At 35.9% G+C, this 17,500-nt stretch overlaps 1 long non-coding RNA gene across 1 annotated transcript in view; it reads left to right on the top strand.

Moving 5' to 3' along the window:
• Positions 1-17,500, top strand: part of LOC123515573 — a 424,563-nt gene that overhangs the window by 337,694 nt on the left and 69,369 nt on the right. The window contains exon 3 of the long non-coding RNA XR_006677906.1: positions 3,327-3,438. This is a non-coding gene — a long non-coding RNA (uncharacterized LOC123515573). The remainder of the gene's footprint in view (positions 1-3,326; positions 3,439-17,500) is intronic.

Raw genomic sequence — 17,500 nt, 5'->3', positions numbered from 1 at the left:
TGGCCCGAAGGTCGCGCTGTTACCTGCCACACCCTTGCGCCCTAAGGCGAGGCAAGATCACATATTCTGTATTTGTATCACGTTCCTCCGTATTTTTTGGGCCAAGCGATATGATAACAGGCGGTGCTAATTAATTTACAAATGTGCCCTAACAAATTCAATTATTTTCTATTAGCTTGTCCAACTGCATATATTTCTATATCGATACATTGTCGTGTCATTAAAGATCCACAGTGCTGCAGGAAGTGATGGTGGCACACGCGGCACGGGACTCTTACATGGGAGTCCTATACCTGCGCCGGGCCTTCCGTGCCAGCCTGCCCCAAGCTGTCATCTGTAAGCTTTGATTTATTTATTTCAGCCATCAAATTTCATTGAGAGACTGAAGAAACGTATGAGTAAAGAATTATGTCAAGGTGGTTGTTTGTCGGTGGTGGTGGTGGTGTTTCTCAGAGTAATATAATTGGATTTTCATCCCACGTAAGTCCTGCAGTTTCCTTGTTTTGTTTATGTATTTGTTAATCAAATTTCACAATTCTTCTTCTTTAGAGTTTCGTTTCTTTCTCCCTCTTACCACTGCACTCCCTCTTCAGGCCACACCAGACACTCGCCCCTCTCCTGCTGTTCTCCCGCCTGTGTGTGTGTGTGTGTGTGTGTGTGTGTGTGTGTGTGTGTGTGTGTGTGTGTGCCCGTCGCTCATCCGTGCCGGCCTGCGACGGTCTGATTTAGAGCTCTCAGTAAGAAGCAAATAATGAGATATTTATTATAATATTCGTGTATTTTTATGCCGTGCCTGATGCTTGTCTAGAGAGAGAGAAAATCAGCGACCATTTTTTGCAGTTTTTATTTTATGTAGTTCAGTGCGTCGTAAAATCAGTTATGTTTTTAATCTTTATTTGTATTAAATAATTAATTAACTAATTAATGAAATTAATTAATTAGTTTAAATATTTATTCATATATTTGTAGGAGGTTGTTTGAAGTAGTTGAACGCATTCCACAGACAACTCTGTGCGGACCGCTCATGGCTAGTGGCTGCCTTGAGGCTTGCAGGACTTGGCGTCACCTCCTGCTGGCCCCGCGGCCCAGCCAAATACTACGCCACCCCGCACACCCTGCCCTGCTTACAGGGTGGTAGGTTGATGCCTTGTTTCTCTCATACGCTCACTGTATACACACACACACACACACACACACACACACACACACACACACACACACACACACACACGGTAGCTCAGTGGTTAGAGCGCTGGCTTCACAAGCCAGAGGACCGAAGTTCGATTCCCCGGCCGGGTGGAGATATTTGGATGTGTCTCCTTTCACGTGTAGCCCCTGTTCACCTAGCAGTGAGTAGGTACGAGATGTAAATCGAGGAGTTGTGACCTTGTTGTCCCGGTGTGTGGTGTGTGCCTGGTCTCAGGCCTATCCGAAGATCGGAAATAATGAGCTCTGAGCTCGTTCCGTAGGGTAACGTCTGGCTGTCTCGTCAGAAACTGCAGCAGATCAAACAGTGAAACACACGTACACACACACACACACACACACACACACACACACACACACACACACACACACACACACACACATATATATATATATATATATATATATATATATATATATATATATATATATATATATATATATATATATATATATATATATTACTACATATGAAGACATTAAGACTTAGCCGAGCCGCACATGACCAGGTGATGTTTGGTAGCGACAGTAACTGGGGGTAATTTAGATTATGGTAGGACTTTATATCAAATTATTGCAAATTACATTTAGGCCCCGACCTTATCAGTTTCAGAAATGAATGAAATTAACCTTACACACACTCACAATTTGCAGTTTCTTTTATATTAGATATATTTATATTTATTTTCCTGCACACGAGCAGCGGTGCATAATATTTGTGCTTGCTCTAAGGAGACATTTCCAGCGGTGTTGTCGTGACATTTCCTTGTAATCTCCATAATCCCCAACACTTTCCCCACAAACGCGGCGGGAATAACCCATGAGGCTGCCGCCGCCTCTTCTTTATTATTCACTGTGTAGCTCGGTGTGGCAAAGAGCGAGGCGGGCTGCCCCAGGCAGGCTGCCCTGGGGTCACATGGGCGAGTGAGGTCAGGCAACTGTTTGCCTCATTAATCTTTCGCGTCATTATATACCAAGTGGAACTGCTTTGCCTTGCCGGTAAGCCTGGGACGAGCACTGAGGTTGAGTGTCGGCTGCAGCTTCACTAAGAGAGGCTTTAAATGTCCTTCACTGTGTAGGGCGTGAGTGTTGGCTGTAGCGGGTCTTACTCGGCCAGTGTGAGGGTATGAGTGAGAGTAACACAACCTTTAGGGACAAGGGCTCTCTTACATGGCGTGTGTCACGTGCAAGCAAGCAGTCTGTCTTCCTGAACAATACTGTGAAGTACAAGACGTATTTGTTCAGCAGACGATTATTATTAATTATTGTTATTGTTACACACATTGTAAATTGCAATGAATACAGTTTTCTTCTTTAGTTATCCTGATATGTTTACCTAGTGTACATAGTGATTTACAAACACCCTATTCCGCTGTGTACATTTCAGATGTAATTAAAATGAGTATGTAGTTAGCTTCCATGCACCTTGTAGATATATGGACCTTTGAATAATAATTTTACAATTATCGGCCAATGTTTGTACGAATATTCTGTTCACAAGAATGTTGTACACTTATTAGGACTCGAAACTGTATTTTTACACTCGCACGTATACTGAAAATTTCAGCTGACAGTATGTGCGTGTGCTGTGCTGTGCTGTGTGTATGTGTGTGTGTGTGTGTGTGTGTGTGTGTGTGTGTGTGTGTGTGTGTGTGTGTGTATGTGTGTGTGTGTGTGTGTGTGTGTGTGTGTGTGTGTGTGTGTGTGTGTGTGTGTGTGTGTGTGTGTGTGTGTGTGTGTGTGTGTGTGTGTGTGTGTGTGTGTGTGTGTGTGTGTGTGTGTGTGTGTGTGTGTGTGTGTGAATCTCCGTTCCAGGCGGCGTCCCAGCGGCGATAGTCTGTGGTGGTAACGGGCCGCGTCTCACTCACAAGAGGGTCTGTGTGTTTGAACTCGCTCATGGCATTTTTCGGACTGGAGATTATAGCGCTTTCTAGCAGCCGCCCTTCTTACTCTCTCGTGACATGCTGGAGACATAATATTGGATAGCTAGATATGATAGACATAATACAGAATCATTTACAGGGATTTACGCGACGAAATAATTATGACACTTGATTTATTGATATAATTTTCTACTTTCCCATATTTATCTATTAACAATTTTTCTCTTATTCCTCCAGGTACAGTGCCAATAATGAAGCAGTCTTTGGCGGCCGCCTGTGAAGCACCACCTCTTTGTCCCAAGGAGGAGGTGCGTGAGGTGTAGGAGCGGCGCCATTTCAGTGCTTTCCAGTAAGTGTGTGGAGGCATTGAACTGTAGATGTTTTGAATTGAGCTGTGATTCAGATACAGATAAGTCAATGTCTTTTGCTACCTTAAGGATGGAGAATTTTGTTACTTTCATCAGTCCTAGCCTACCGCATTCATTGGCCCGAAATAAAACACATAATTTTCTTGAGAGATAGTATCTAGAGAGACATGGAAGTATTTCAAGAGCGGGAAATAACTACCCAGAGTGATAGGTATTTACCTCGAGACATACGTGGATAGTTACTAGAGAACTAGATGTTCTCGTAAAGTTTTGGACACTTACATAGAGAAGAAAATTTTAGCTAGAACAATGAAAGAGCCCTAATAAGACTTTAGAGACATATACTAACTTAGCTCTCTCTCTCTCTATATATATATATATATATATATATATATATATATATATATATATATATATATATATATATATATATATATATATATATATATATATATATATATATATATATATATATATATATATATATATATATATATATATATATATATATATATATATATACACACACCTATGTGAATATTAGGAAGTGGAGAAAGAGAGAAAAGCCAAGACACTTTATTATGTAAAAAGAATGACAGACACGTAGAAAAACCATAGATACAGTTAGGTACATAACCAAATGTAATGAATATTTTGAAAGAGAGAGAGAGAGAGAGAGAGAGAGAGAGAGAGAGAGAGAGAGAGAGAGAAGACACTCCATTGCCCAAGAAAGGAAGGCACAGAGACGCGAAGTAAGTAGGGCAGTAAAGCAACAAATTAGTTGGTGTGGGGAATACATCACTATTATGTTGCTCACAACTCATCAGCGTTGTATCCCTGACCGATTAGTGGCCACAGCTTGCATATGCGTGACCGAGGGCTTCCCCGCACCCCTCAGCCACGCTCTGTTCCACTTGAATGCTGAGTAAACAACTATTTTTATATATATTTATTTATTAAATGTTACTGACTTGAGCTCTTTGTCCCACACACACACACACACACACACACACACACACACACACACACACACACACACACACACACACACACACACACACACAGTCACGCACACACGTACACACACGACATAGCAATCTATATATAGCAGGCAAGGGCATTCCCCTCTTAAAAAAAATGATAATAAAAGAGAGAGAGGTGAGGTGGGGAGGAGAGCGACCCCGACCACAACACAGGGAAACCTTTTACTGCACACCCACACTTCCGGATGGGGCGCGGGGCTCTGGCGACCTTGAGACTGAGGGTAGTTTATGACGTAGGGGGAAGTGTGTGTGTGTGTGTGTGTGTGTGTGTGTGTGTGTGTGTGTGTGTGTGTGTGTGTGTAGGAGGGAGAGGGAGCATGGGAAAAAATGGTGTTGTGAATGAACCCACTTCCCTCCACACACACACACATGCACACACCTTCCACTTCTTGACGGCGTGTGTGTGTGTGTGTGTGTGTGTGTGTGTGTGTGTGTGTGTGTTTGAACAATGGTAGCAAGGCAGGCGTGAGTTTAAAGTATTATTTTATTTCGCACGTGGAAGGCATGTGCATGTGTGTACGTGTGTCTGTTATTGTTGTTGTGGCTTGTCATGTTATTGCCTGATGATGCTTTCGTTGAAATTGTGCTAGTAATAGGGAAAGATAATGATAATGATGGTGATGATAATAGTTATGATGAGGATAGTAATAATGATAATGATAATAATAATAATAATAATAATAATAATAATAATAATAATAATAATAAAAATGATAATAATAATAATAATAATAATAATAATAATGATAATAATAATATAATAATAATAATAATAATAATAATAATAATAATAATAATAATAATAATAATAATAATAATGATAATAATGATAATGATATCAATCCATAAAACAGACTGAATAGATACGCAAAATACTTCTTATCATTATTAGTGCTAGATTTTCCTTTCTATGCGTCCTTTCTTAAGGCATTGTTGTGGAATTTTTTTGCTTGGTTACTACAAGACAACATTAAAAGAATTCATTGTAATTTTTTTTATTTCTTCCTTGAGGTGCTGCCCGGGGATCTTTGTTCCTTGTTTTTAGATTTCTGTCTTATCAATACTGTTTGACCTTTATGGCTTCCTTGACATATTGCTTGTGTGTTTTCTATTTATATAGTTTGTTTTTATTCCAGGCATGTATTTATTTATTTTGGAAGTCTCTAACATCTTGATAAAAACGTGATTAATTCATCTGCTCGGTGAAGGTGTACTAGAAGAAGATTCCATAATAATAACAGCCATTATCAGCAGTGACCTCCTCGGCGCTACCAGTTCGCTAGATGTCACTGATTGCTCTGCTTCCATATCTGCTTTCTCTTAGTCTTCATTAAAAGTCAAGGAAACAAACGATGGTGATTTATGGTAAACGATCATTTAGGAGTAACTTCAATCTTGTCACCCGCTTCCGCTTCATAAGGCACCTCCTGCGTTATTATCAGACTTTCTCTACTATTTGCTTATTATATTTTCCTTCTCACCCAAATGTGTTGTCTTCTGGAAGTGCATATCCTTCCAGGTGAGAGACAGACAAACGGCGGGGAGAACAAAGCACAGTATTGTCTTCAGGATGAAACTCCGCAAAGGGTAAAACAAAATTCATTGCAATAAATCAGTTGCATATGAAGATAATGAGGCTATCATAAAATGTTGTAGAAGCATTTTCACTCAATTTTTATTCATCTACACTCTCTTTAATTCCCTTATTTCTTATTGCTGCTTTTTGCTCTTACATTTTATTTATTTTTTTTTTACTGTTTTTTGTTGCGTCACGACATGTAATGTATGAACGATGGATATGTGATAAATAGTGGCTTGGATATTGTGTAGTAATATTATTTTTATCAGAAATAAGACAATAAAGATAACCAAGCACGAAAAGGTGAGCGGTCATGCAGTGACGCACACTTAGAACTGGGCTTCCTTCATATAAATTTAAACAGCGATTTTCATCATTAATTATTTATTCCAAGGTAAGGTTTCTCGCTGAGATATTAATTACCTGATATTTTATGGATCAGGAAACAATGATCAATTATTACCACATGCTTAACTTCAGGTACTCTCCGGTATCCTCTGTAGGCCTCGGCTGGCACTCCTGAGGACACTGGCAAGAAATGGTAGAACTATGATAAATTACCTATTCTCTAACGAAATTTAAATCATTTGTTATAGTGTCATTATTATATTCATTTATTTTTTTATTTATTTGCTTACTCATTTGATTTTATTTATTAGTGTGATTTTTTTCCCCCCCTTAAGAATCTTATAGGATGAAGAAGCTTGTGGGTTCGTGATGAAAATTCACCTGCAAAAGTTCATAGTAACTCCTTCACGTACATCTAAGGTGAGACTGAGGCCTCTCAAAATTTCGCACCGCTTCACTCACAGTAACATTGCTGCGGTGTGCCTGTGATCTCTTAGAAGAGTAGGGGATCTTTGCCTGGCGCCGCGTTGCACACGTACGTATTGCTGTTAGTGGAGAGTACGATAAAATAATGGTGATGATAAAAAAATGAATAAGTAAGCGTAATAAATAGGTAGATGAATAGATGGATGTAGCTATAAAAATAATTGTTACAGAGTAGATGACCTTAAAACTACTTATGACGATTATATATATATATATATATATATATATATATATATATATATATATATATATATATATATATATATATATATATATATATATATATGTGTGTGTGTGTGTGTGTATATATATATATATATATATATATATATATATATATATATATATATATATATATATATATATATATATATATATATATATATACACACACACACACACACACACACACACACACACACACACACACACACACACACACACACACACACACACACATCTACCAATGTATTTATTGACCTTTATATTTGTATCCATCTATTTATCTACTTATCTATTAAATTTTTCTTATATATATATATATATATATATATATATATATATATATATATATATATATATATATATATATATATATATATATATAAAAAATTTGATAGATAAGTATATAAATAGATGGATGCAAACATAAAGGTCAATAAATACATTGGTAGATGACGTTGAAATTGCTAATGAAGAGATTATAATTGAGCGCTTAATTTATGTATATAAACTAATACCAGGAAAATCGAGATTCATGAAGGAGAAGAGCAGCTGAGATGCAGGAAAGTGATCGCTGACCTCTGAGAATGAACTTTATATTGCGCTCTGAAACCTGATGTGAAATTACCGTCTTGAGTTCCTTTCTTTATATTTGTAGACAGGTACAGCTTAGAAACACAGAATAGACGCCTTTCCAGAGAGAGACAAAGATGGAAGAATAAGAAGCGGATGTGAAAGAGGAGATAAATATTGATGAACATTCTTCGACAAATGATTATTACGGTAATTGTTAATATAACAAAATGGAGCGAAGTGGAAGACAAATATGATGGCAGTACTACAATCTTTAGTTTCTCTCTTCCCACCATCTTACTTGCAGGGAAAGGGCGGAAGAGGCGCCTTACCATGATGACACTTAGTATTGATAAAACATCATGAGGAAGGAAGATATGATTCCTCTTGGATATGTGACGCTTTCTTAGTTTTGACCCTTGTCATATTTGTAAGCACAGTTCTTGCCAATTTAAGACACAGCTGGATGACAGTGCAAGAAAGGAGAAAAATATCATCGAATTTTCTCAAAGAAGTATAAGGTTCACCTACAGTTTATAAGGTGTTCATATATATATATATATATATATATATATATATATATATATATATATATATATATATATATATATATATATATATATATTGGATATCCAGTAACTTTATTATTGCAGAAAAAAAAATAAATGATATTGCTTTGCTTAAATGAGGTAGAGAGTGAACGAGCTGGGAGATTTGAAGAAAAGAAAATGAATACCGTCTTTTCTTACAAATTTTATATTAAACAGTAGTCATCAGTTTTTTTCAAATTTATAAGATAACCAAGATTAAATAAATAGTGCAGGAAAGATAGACTTCATCAAGCTGAGACAATAGATAAATACCCGAAGACATTATAGAAAGCAAGAGGCAGTTAGTCAAGGAACTGGTGACTCGAAGTTCTAAGATAGTTCTTCTTTATTTATGGATAATAATGATAAAAATTAATGAGTTGAATAAGAAGAATGATAATAATCAAGAATATTAATAATGATAATATAATGTATTAATATATATGTATATATATATATATATATATATATATATATATATATATATATATATATATATATATATATATATATATATATATATATATATATATATATATATATATATATATATATATATAAAAGAACAAGTAGTACGGCGGGGCCTCTTATTTCTATTTATTCATTAAATGGTATATTTTTTTTACATCTTGTGGCTTCACAATGCCAATTACCATGTCGCATGAACAAAAGTAAAGGAGAGGAGCATTAATCAGAACCTCGTCGGTACCCTCACCTTATTTCCTAGCCAGACGGAAGCGCTGGTGCCGCCTCTTCGCTGCCGCCTCGCCGCATGTCGCTCAAGACACGGAGACGCTTGCCCTCCCTCGCTGCCGCCACTCGATCACCATTATTTCATGACGCTTGTAATCTTCGCATGCATGATTATTATTATTTTCTTTCTAGCATCATATTATTTCTCCCAGTATGGTCGTAATAAAATGGAAAGTAAATTAATCCTACTGATTATTATGGAGTGAAACGCAAATATATTGTTCTGCTCTTTTGCTGCGAGCTGATAGATGTGATTGTGTCTGAATCAGGTTAATTTTTATATGTATACGTATTTTCCTTGTGCAGTGACAGGAAAACACTTGGCATTTTTGTGTCACGGGTTGATGCGCTCCTTTGGTTCCGTGTATTGGTCTTCATGATATATATATATATATATATATATATATATATATATATATATATATATATATATATATATATATATATATATATATATATATATATATATATGATCTTATCAAGCTCATGTCGCACAGCTCATATCATCCTGAACTGAATTGGAGAGGAAAATCATACTCCCATGACATCAAGATGAGTAGAGAACTAGATAAATGTCTATTGATCGCAGTCTTAAAACTAAATCTTACAAATATTATTTGAAGAGACATCATGATATTGTCTTTGTATAAATGCAAGGTAATGATTAGGTGCAGTGAAGACATGTAAATGGATAAATAGGCATTGTATAAAAAATATCATGATATCATGTTGGCATTATAGGAAAAAACAAAAACATATGAATACAAAGTCTTGAGGCAATGCAAGACAAATGTAAAGTATATCCATCTATATTTTACGATTACTTAGAAAGCATTTTAACAATCTCTACCATGACGAATAAGAAAAGAGTCGTGTAATAAGCCAGTAAATGCATCACTATAAACGTTTATATGCACTTATATCAGACTATCCACAAAATCATGTAATCCTGTAACATTACTTCTTCACTTAGAACCAACAATCGTCGCCTTAGTAGCTGCAGTGTCCAAATTGAGCTTGCATTTCATTTCCCTAGTGCCCGGAGATTCAGAATATTAGTCTTCACCAGCGGCAGGAGCATGTCTTTGTTGCGCCTCGGCATGTGTCGTAGTAATGATAGTGATGACTTTGCTTTTCTCCCGTGATCAGAACAGACATTAAGATTGACTGATTCACTGATAGGTATAGTACTGCCTGGCGGGCAAACAATGTGACCATATGGAGCTGGTAAAAATAATAATGAAAGCAGTCATACAATATATGAATTAAAAAAAAATACTGAACGAATAAAATACGCAGTACATAATTTAAATAACTTCATAAGAAATGCAAGTCTTGGATCCACCGATAGTCTTAATAACTAGAAATATTACTATCCAAATTAATGTATTAATTCTGATGTACTCATTGATAGTGTTGCTCTTTCTCCAAGCTTTTCTTTTCTTGAAACCTTTTCCTGCACAAGTATACTCTCAAGCATTCTTATAAAGCGTGTACGTTTTGTGTTTATTGATGCGTGAATATACTCTTTTAAACTTGTTTGTCGTTATCGGAGGAATAAGTAAATTGTAATCGTATTTGTCATGTTTTCTGAGCATGGTTAACTTTCTTCCTCACATACTAAAATTAGACGTTATTTAGACACTTGAGTTCCATATATCAGATCTTATATATTTTTCCTTAAGTATTTCTTAATTTGTGGCTTTTAAGCTTTTTCGTTTTGCACTGATGGCACCATAAAGAATGCTAGCGCCACTGCTAACCAACATCTAGCATTGAGAAATAGAAAAATACCTTAAGATGAAAACAATATCCAGATATATACTGAGGAAATTACTTTTCGTATATTTGGTTTAATATGTGGTTCTACTCACCTTCAAGTAGAGAATATACAAGAAGAAATAAAGGTTTGCTAACCAATTACTTAACACTGAGAAGAAGATGTCTTAAATGAGGAATATGTTTAAATGAATATACAGGAAGGAAAAAAAAATATTTGTAATTCATCTAATTTGATAAGGAGTAACGTATCTTGAAACGAAAAAAAAATAAATGCAACTAGATACAGAAAAAAAATTGTGTTTATATGATTTGATAAACGTTCATACACTCATCTAGAAGAACATACGATAGAATAGAGAAAATAAGGAGATGGAAGAAGAATAAAAACTTATTTGATACGCGATAAAATAATCTTGAAGTTATCGTTTCGTTTCCTTATCTCTTCCAGATACATAAAGTTCCATCATCAAAATCCTGTCTGTAACTTTGTGTGCAAACAGTAGAGAACCTGGAGCAGTGAAGACTTCCTAGGAGCTTATGCCTTATGATGATTGACAAATTATAATTCTCAAAGTAGTTCACAGCCTTTGATAGTTCTGGTTTCTTGCTCCTTATAATTGGCTTTCTGAGTCCAGTGCTTCTTAACCACTTAAATACTGAGACACATTTTTTACGATTTAGACCATTTTATTTACATTAGGAAGGTTCTATGGAGGTCCGAAGATTAATGTCCAGTCTTCACTATCTTGATCCTCACATGAGTTTCTGAAGCTGTATAAAATCACCAAGTAGTAAGTAAGCAGAGTGAATATGGAAACGCGTCACGGTACTCAAGTGGTTAATAATTTGTACTCTCTTGATAGCTGATGGCTAGCACTCTAAGATAGTTTGGGTTTATTGATATTTAATAATTTGAAGTTAGATGATTTCTGATTGTATTTTGGTTTTATCGCTGACTTTTTGTGATACTCTTCCTTTTGATCCTGATATTTAGTAGATACATCGGTCTGAATTTTACTCTCAAACATCTTTCCTCTCCTTCTTTTTTCTAGGATTTCTCTTCCTTATTTCCTTTTTAATGGTCTATAACATTTGCATTTTTTTCCCATTTAGTACGTAATATTTTGTGGCTGCGTTGTTCATAAACCATGTATTCTTCCTCTCAAGAAACTAGCACCATGTTTCTGAAATGGTCATGGCGATTTTGAAATGCTCTATTTTATCCTGGATATCTGAGGATCAATGATCATATTCGTCTAACGTTTGCATAGGGGTGAATGTGAAAGACTATATTTACTCCTTACAATCTTAACTACTTCGGTACTGGGACACATTTTTACAATGAATTTTGATGTGTAATTAGACAATTTCATTTACATTAGGAAGGGTCTATGGAGGTCAGAAGATTCATGCCTAGAGTTTTCAGTATGTTAATCCCTACATAAGTTTCTGAAGCTTTATAAAATCACGAATTAGAACCCAGAATTAATATGAAAATGTGTCATGGTACTGAAGGGGTTAAGCTCATTAATTACTTATACACTTCATATCGTCCTTGAGGATTGGCAGGAAAACATTACAGTTCTCTGCCTCTCATTGCAGCACCACGAGACCATAACATATCCATATAATTTATTCCGCTTGTATGTGTAATGCTCGATGGCTTGTTAGGAAATGTTGAAAGTCGGCGTGACATACATTTTGTAGTACTGCAATAAATATCTCCATAACTGTCCCCTTGTTTTATATCATTCTTTCTGTCTGTATGTCCATATATTTGCTTCTATAAATACTTGTGTATCTACCTATCGACCTGTCTGTGTTTCTGTCAGTTTATCTTTCTCTTTATCTATTTATATTCCTTGATGCTTATTTATCTTACTTTCTCTTTATTTACCTATCTACCTGTTTCTTTACGTACCTATCTGTCTATTTATATCTGTGTGTATCCATCTATCTATCTTTCCTATTCGTTCTTTATTTATTTATTTATTTCTCTAAGAATATCTTGCAAGTTGAAGCAAAACTGATCAATAATAGTCATAACTTGAAAATAATGCTTGTGGATAGATATCTAAGCCGAAATCATGAAAATATCTTGTTCTTCTTGGTCTGTTTTTCTTCTGTTCTATTTTAAAAGTAGTGACAAGGATATTCTAATAGATATGAATGTTCTGATAAGTGAATATTGTTTTTGGTGACACATATTCGTTATTTCGATGTCAATAACGTGAGATTCATAATACCACAGCCATCACCATCAGCATCACCACTAACACTAATACCACCAATTTACCATCTTCAACATGATCAACACTAACATCACAACCACCACCAGAACCACCAATATAAATGCATTGCAGCATTCTTCTCCTCCACCATCATCACCATAACCACCAACAACAATCATCACCAAAATCACCAACAATACCAACAATAACATCACCATCACACCATCACCTATAGAACTGTCATCACCATCATTACACACACCTACGTAGCTCTCAGTGTCACCGGGCATCAACAGGCGAGAAAACGCATCACCAACCATTTTTTTTGTGCCCTAATGCAATGGAACGTTGATGGGGTGAAGGCATTTTGTGTGCTTAGTGAGAGGAACAAGACAGTGAGGTTGTTGGGACAGGTGGATGTCCCATGACGCACCTGGCGGCCACATAACTAATTTTGGTCTCGGGACTCGGGCCGTGTAGAGGTGTGTTAATCAAGCACATTTTTTGCGGCTGTCGGAGGGTGGCGGGCAAACGTCGTAAGTTTAGCTTCAAAGGGAAAGTGATGCTTGGTGTGAACAGGATTCCCGTTTGCACTGTTCAAACTGGTACAGCCTGCCTCCTCATGCTCTTCCTGTGTGTGTGTGTGTGTGTGTGTGTGTGTGTGTGTGTGTGTGAGAGAGAGAGAGAGAGAGAGAGAGAGAGAGAGAGAGAGAGAGAGAGAGAGAGAGAGAGAGAGAGAGAGAGAACACACACAAACACAAACACACACACACACACACACACACACACACACACACACACACACACACACACACACACACACACACACACACACAGAGGAGTTATGCAGCGCTGAAGGGTGAGTTAGCCATAGCCGTGTCTGTCTCAGTATTCAGGCCTGCAGCACTAGCCCGGTAGTATGTTTAGCGTGAAGGTATGGCGCTGAAACACATCCGTATCGTTATGCATATTTACTTGGGGCGTTAAGGCGAAAATGTTACCTAGTTACTTGTTACCTGTACGCTTACTCTTCCTTTACGTGATGCTACGCCCGCTTTGCCCGCCCGGCCCGCCCTGCCCGCCCACACCGTCCAGCCCCGCCCTCCACGCCCTGTTATCATCCCTCTTACTACTGCAGGGGTGAGGGAGGGGCTGCTGGGAGGTAGGTCGCACCCCGTAACGCTACACACGAGGCAGCAGAAAGCGAGGTGTCCCATAAATTATTAACAGTAGCAAGTATATATCGGTTATCGCTCTGCATGGTAATCTGGTTCACACATCATGCGCGTTACTGTGTCATGAGTTGTTGGTATAATTACTCTTTGATGGCCTCTGCTTATCGTAATATGGCCATTAACTTACGGCTGTCAAAGAAGGGTTAATAATTTCAGGCTTATTCATGATGAGTATCGATGCACGGCTGCGAGGGAGAGACAGACCGGTGAGTTAAGTCTAAGATGGAGTGTGTTGGGTAAATTTGTCCACTGATTTTGCTTCATTTATTCTGACAGGGAACTCAAATATTGTCATATTATATAAACGTATTTCATGTATATTTTTCTAGTAATGCACTTTACTGATTGATGCAAATTTGCTGCTTTGAGTGAACTCTATACGGGGAGTGAGTGGTTTGGTGCATTGTGGGCATGGGCGGTGGTGCAGCGGGCAGTGGTATAGCATGGCGTGACTTTGTGGTGCAGCTTCAGGTGTGTGTGAGAAAATCGTCCGACATGTGGTGGTTTCGGTGACTTGTGGGTATATTACAGGAAACACCAGGAGTTGCAGCTGGAGGAATTAGGAAAGTTCCCTACAGTCCCTAAAAGCCTCGGATTAGTTGTAGTGTGTGTGTGTGTGTGTGTGTGTGTGTGTGTGTGTGTGTGTGTGTGTGTGTGTGTGTGTGTGTGTGTGTGTGTGCGTGAGTGAGTGTATAACTAATATATATTTTCTCTCTCTCTCTCTCTCTCTCTCTCTCTCTCTCTCTCTCTCTCTCTCTCTCTCTCTCTCTCTCTCTCTCTCTCTCTCTCTCTCTCTCTCTCTCTCTCTCTCTCTATATATATATATATATATATATATATATATATATATATATATATATATATATAATTTTTATATTGTATTGTATTGAAATGTATAAAAATTCACTTACCTGGAGGATCATTTGACAAATAATTCCAGCAAAAACAAGCAAAATTTCTGGTACTGCTGGCAAGGAACACGCTGAATGATTTAGAACATTCTCACGAGTAGCTATTGTTGCGTCGCCGCAGACAACAATAAACGGTTCCAGGAAGTTTCTTTGAATATCTGTAGCAAAGCAGTGATGCGCGGGACACACTGGACTGACGGGCAGGAAGGCTACTATTATCAAATTAACTTTAAAGTGTGTGAGATGTAAAGTATATGCTTACATGCTATAACAATTATCAAGTAAAGTGGCTCCTATTATACATATATATATATATATATATATATATATATATATATATATATATATATATATATATATATATATATATATATATATATATATATATATATATATATATATATATATATATATATATATATATATATATATATATATATATATATATATATATATATATATATATATATATATATATATATATATATATATATATATATATATATATATATATATATATATATATATATATATATATATATATATATATATATATATATATATATATATATATATATATATATATATATATATATATATATATATATATATATATATATATATATATATATATATATATATATATATATATATATATATATGTGTGTGTGTGTGTGTGTGTGTGTGTGTGTGTGTGTGTGTGTGTGTGTGTGTGTGTGTGTGTTCAAGTTCAAGTTCAAATGTTTATTGCAAATCAATTACAACATTTGATTATCTTAATGAACAGAATAAATGGCACAGTCTGCCGAGCCAGGACTCCATGGCAGACAGATTCACTATTGTAACAATAGATATACGCACACATATTATAGACTCATACAACAATTTTAATTGTTTAACCTACACACTAGGTTACACACTCACACCTACATATACACAAATATTAATTAATGTGGCATACGATATATTACACACTTGCATATACACATACAAAACAAATTTATTATAACATACAGTGCAATAATTTACACATGTACCGATAGCTTTACATGTTGATACATAATAAGTTATGGGTGTATGGTATGTTATGTTCCTGTGGCTTGGAGAGAACAAAGGTGATTTTTTATTCTCCTTTTGAAAACACTGATGGTAATACTATCAAGGTCTTGTTTGATATGATGTGGTAAAGTGTTCCATATTTGAGGACCTATTATGTACATTATACTGTTTTTATAAAGGATGGTGCGGAATGGGTGACAAACTAAATTGTTAATGTTGCCTCGAGTATGGTACACATTAGTTGCAATACTAAAAAGGATGGTATTTCCAGAATACAAAGTTATGTGTCTATATATACAAAGTAGTAGAAAATATTTGTGAATAAAAGTGAAATTAAGCAGTTTGTTTGTGTTTAATACTTGACTAGTGGAATCATATTTTCCCATAAAAAACATACATCTGATTACTTTATTTTGGGTAATAGTTATTTTCTTCAAGAAAGACGGCCAAGTGGATCCCCAGACAGATACACAGTACATGAGACGCGGATAACAGAGAGTGTAGTATACTGACATTAGTGCCTCTTTTGTGAGTTGATGTCTAACCCTGTACAGCACTCCACATAATTTTGACAATTTGAGGTTTACAGATGCTATGTGATGGCTTCAATTCAAGTTTCCATCTATGTGAATGCCTAAAAATTTTGTATGACTGACTTTATGTATTGAATTATCATTTAATTTTACAGGAGGAATTTCATATTTTAATGATCGATTTTAAAATAGGATGTAATTAGTCTTAGTTATATTCAGCATTAGTTTGTTTGCCTTCATCCACTGATTTATAAGAAGTATTTCTGATGTTAGATTTTTATGCAAGCTTTTCAATGATTTCTCTGCTATTAATAAATTTGTATCATCTGCATAAATGACGAACTTAAATTTGGAGCTAGCATGTACAATATCATTAATATATACCAAAAATAACATAGGGCCTAGAATAGATCCCTGTGGAACACCTTTTGTTATTTGTTTGTGATTAGAAGTAGTTGAGTTGCAAAAAACAAATTGAGATCTATTACTTAGGTAACTGGAGAAGAGCTGAAGTGGCACACCTCTAACACCTACATTTTCTAATTTTGTGAGAAGTATTTTATGATCCAATGAATCAAATGCCTTAGATAAGTCCAAAAAAATCCCTGTTAAATAAAGCTTTTGTTCTAAACAGTTGTAAACATTGCTGACAAATTGTAATAGTGCTGATTCTGTAGAGCGATTTTTACGGAAACCGT

Source organism: Portunus trituberculatus, chromosome 39, assembly GCF_017591435.1.
Source record: "Portunus trituberculatus isolate SZX2019 chromosome 39, ASM1759143v1, whole genome shotgun sequence".
Taxonomy (NCBI): Eukaryota; Metazoa; Arthropoda; class Malacostraca; order Decapoda; family Portunidae; genus Portunus; species Portunus trituberculatus.
The sequence above is the reverse complement of the archived record's forward strand: the minus strand, read 5'-3'. Positions and strand labels throughout refer to the sequence as shown.